The sequence below is a fragment of the Sinocyclocheilus anshuiensis genome, unplaced genomic scaffold (assembly GCF_001515605.1).
Source record: "Sinocyclocheilus anshuiensis isolate Anshui unplaced genomic scaffold, SAMN03320099.WGS_v1.1 scaffold2068, whole genome shotgun sequence".
NCBI classification, from domain to species: Eukaryota; Metazoa; Chordata; class Actinopteri; order Cypriniformes; family Cyprinidae; genus Sinocyclocheilus; species Sinocyclocheilus anshuiensis.
In genome coordinates, this window is record NW_015546132.1 from 106004 (window position 1) to 110136 (window position 4133).

Consider the following 4133-nt stretch of genomic DNA (forward strand, 5'->3'; position numbering starts at 1 on the left):
TCTCTTTGGATTTGAGACTTTAGTCTTTGTAACTTTATAGATCTTCTTTATGCACCAAGAGCTTGTAACACTCCAAAGAGAAAGGAAAAATTTAAATCGCATCATATGAACCCTTTAAGTCACACACTCATCGCCACCCTCAAGCTTAGCAACAGGCACACCGCCCATCTCCAGCAGGAGCTGACATGCACCCAATGATGCATCGAAAAGCTAGAGAGGCTCAGGAATGACAGGAAGGGCCCGATGAGGTGAAACAAGGCGCCAAGGAAGAGCTCAACAGGCTACAAGAAACCCTGGCAGCTATGACCGAAGACATGGAACAAGTCAAGGCAGTCTACGTTAGTGATGGCAGAAACAAACCTTTTCGAAGTTTCGAATCAATTGAACCAATTGCTCGAAACACCACACGCTGGTGACAGCTGCTGGTCAAAAGTGTGTAAATGCAACAAAAACTCGGGCTAAAACAGAATCAGAATCAGAAAGAGATTTATTGCCAAGTATGTTTGCACATACAAGGAATTTGTTATAGTGTCACAAGCTTCCAGTACACGGAGACAACAACAACACACAGATAATAAAAATGAAGCAACAGGCACACCGCCCATCTCCAGCAGGAGCTGACATGCACCCAATGATGCATCGAAAAGCTAGAACCGGAGGCTCAGGAATGACAGGAAGGGCCCGATGAGGTGAAACAAGGCGCCAAGGAAGAGCTCAACAGGCTACAAGAAACCCTGGCAGCTATGACCGAAGACATGGAACAAGTCAAGGCAGTCTACGTTAGTGATGGCAGAAACAAACCTTTTCGAAGTTTCGAATCAATTGAACCAATTGCTCGAAACACCACACGCTGGTGACAGCTGCTGGTCAAAAGTGTGTAAATGCAACAAAAACTCGGGCTAAAACAGAATCAGAATCAGAAAGAGATTTATTGCCAAGTATGTTTGCACATACAAGGAATTTGTTATAGTGTCACAAGCTTCCAGTACACGGAGACAACAACAGCTCTAAACAACTGAAAGCCCGGGAGACTCAACGCGCTGTCCGGAATGATGTCATTCAGCCAGGTTTCCGTGAAACACAGAGCAGCAGAGTGTGAAAAATCCTTATTTGTCCGGGAGAGCAGAAGAAGTTCGTCCATTTTGTTGGGTAGAGAGCAGAGATTCGCCATATGGATGCTCGGCAACGGCGTTCTGAATCTGCGCTTCCTGAGCTTCACGAGCGCGCCGGCTCGCTTCCCCCGTCTGCGCATCCTGAAGCGCTTGATCAGCGCAGCAGCTCCGCCGACTACAACGTTCAGCAAAACGTCAGAATAAACGAAATCCGGTAGAAGATTGTGTGGCGTGTTCTGCCGAATGTTCAGCAGCTTATCCCTGGTAAAACTGATCGTGTTTGAGAAACAAAAAACAGGAAAAACTAACAAAAACAATACAAACACTGGAGAGCCAAACACTGAGGCTGCCGTCTGTGGCGCCATCGCTGGTATGAATCTATGTCATACTCATGTATAAAAACATGTATAAAAACAGATTTTAAAACCCCATTGCAAATGTTTAATTGAAAGTGTAATAAATTAAATGCCATAAAATGATGAAATAATTTTTCACAAATGAAAGTGTCTGTATAATATGTGGCTTTTAAAATATTTTATATTAATTTGCAGGGCTTGTTTTATTTTGTTTTATGGCGAGCTTTTATATATATAGGCCAGAAAGATATATTAACTACTTCTCTTTTACACAAATGTCTTGTTAAAAATGTCTACAAATTGATGAAACTGATCCGAGATAAGGTCAAATCCATAGACGCTGGTTCAGTATTTCACCGCTGGGAGTCGATCTCAATGAATGAAGTTCACAGAGATCGCCCCCCAATTGAAAGCCATTGAAATTTCGAAACGTTTCAAAACAGTTATGACGTAATGAAGCCTTTTTTACTGAAATCACGTGACTTTGTCAGTTTGATACGCGCTGCGAACCACTGTTTCACTGTTTCGAAGCAGTGCTTCGAAAGCGGCCATCACTAGTCTACGTTGATGTCGCTAACAAGCTACAATTATGCGGAACAGCTACTGGAAAAGGCAAAGGCTGACTTCAGAGACAAGAACAGCAGAATTAAAGCCCTTGAAACTCACCTGGATGAGTCGAGAAATGAGATCAGCTGCCTAACACGACAGCTGGACCACATCAAAGAGGAGTTCGACAGTGTCAAAGAAGAACTCAAACATGCCTACGAGTTGCGCCCCATGGCAACAAGGACACGACGGGCACCAGTCTCACCCCTGCCGAGCAGGACCGGGTCCCCTGTTCCTGGACTGACATGTGATCAAAAGGGTGAGGGAGCAACGCTGAAACCTTCGCCAGCTCCCTCCGAAGAACCCCACCTCAAAACCAAGCTAAAAGAACTTGCTTCAACCAGCCACAGATCATCGCATGGCAAATGAACATGGGCAAATTCACCCCGAGTGTGCCAGGTAGCCAGGACATCCAGGCCTATTTGCAAGACATCAACTTCCACCTAGAGATGAGACCTAATGTAACTGACAAAGATAGACTGTATTTGCTGCGAAAAAACATCCAGCCCTGAAGTGCGAAGCTTCCTGGACCGACAACCTGCTCACTCAAAGACTGATTATCACCTGCTCCAAGAAGCCCTCATTAAAGAATTTGCAGACCCAGAGTCGGAACAAGGACTAGTGGCTGCCCTTGAGACCAAACAGGGTCGTTATGAGGCTCCTCAAGCCTACTACATCCGACTCAGAAGAGCATACTTCGCAGCTTGCAACGAACCTGACAGGAAGAGGACCTGAGCTTCAAAACTCTTCCTGAGAAACCTCCATCCTGGGGGAAACCACCATCTTGGTGTTCTCGCATGCCCACGAACCATGAATACTCAAGAATTGCGAGACTTGGCACATAAATGTGACATTGCTGCAGTCTGGAATTGAACTGCTAGTTTCGTCTGGCCAGAGGAGAACTGGCCCCCCGACTGAGCCTGAAAATGTAGTGTTTACTATTATCATTTTGCATTATTGACACAATATTTTTTTAATTATTGCTGTACAGTTGCTTTGACACATTCTGTATTGTTAAAAGCGCTATATATATATATATATAAAGGTGACTTGACTTGACATAAAGCCAATGGTAAACAAAAGATGGCCTCAGAAAAGGACACCAAATCCACAGCAGTTCTGGACTTCAACACGCAAAGTCAGGGGCTGGCTCTAGAGGGTGCCCAACTTCATGGTTGCATCCTCGTCCAACAGAGAACGGGACTCCCATGCTAGTACCCAACCTAAACAGAGGAGTAACCGCTGGGACGGACCATGACAACACTCACCTGGACGCTACTGGGAGAAATCCTGGGACCATCCAAGACCTCATGAGAATTGACGGGAGAGATCATGGAACCAGCAAACCTCAGCTGGAAGCTCAAAGAAGCAAAGCTTGTGGGAATTCAATGGAACCTCCAAAGGGAAACAACAAACAGACCCTGGAGCAACCAGCCCAAGGAATCAACGAAAGAACTCACAAAGGTTCCAAGTTGACTGACCTCAAACTGAATCCACACAAGAACAAAAGTCATCACCGTGTTTCAACTCACAAGAACTGATGAAAATGATGATGAAAGAGTTCTTCTAACGAAAGGAGGAAGATCGGAAGTGGGAAAAGAAATAGAAACCAGATTCAGCCTGACTAGCAGGCGGACGAGAAGGCAGCGGTCACCTGACCCAACAAACCACAGATAACAGCACTTCTTCACCTCGTTCCCAGGAAACCGTAACCACCATAACTTCAGACGGACAAGAGATCCTATCTGAACACCCAGCAAAAGAGTCAGAACCTGACTTAACACCTGATGCGTCAGATCACAGCAGCGTCCAAAAAACACCTGCTGACGAAACCTCTCAAGTTCCCGAAAGTGCCGTCTTGGTCGTCTGCCACTCCTCCAAAGAACACCAGATCAGTCCTGACATCCTACCTGTCTCGTCCCAAACTTCAGTCCCTCAACTCCTGGGTGATCTCATTGAGAAAGGTATAGCAAGAAAGTTTTACCTCACCATCATCATCGGACGTCACGTCAAAGTCGACGCCCTGGTGGACACGGGAGCTGACATCACTCTAATGCCA

The 4133-nt window shown here is 45.7% G+C and overlaps 1 pseudogene; it reads left to right on the forward strand.

The window, feature by feature from the left end:
- LOC107701080 (uncharacterized) overlaps positions 1–3698 on the forward strand; it is a 4543-nt pseudogene extending 845 nt beyond the window's left edge.
- Positions 3699–4133: the final 435 nt, after the last annotated feature.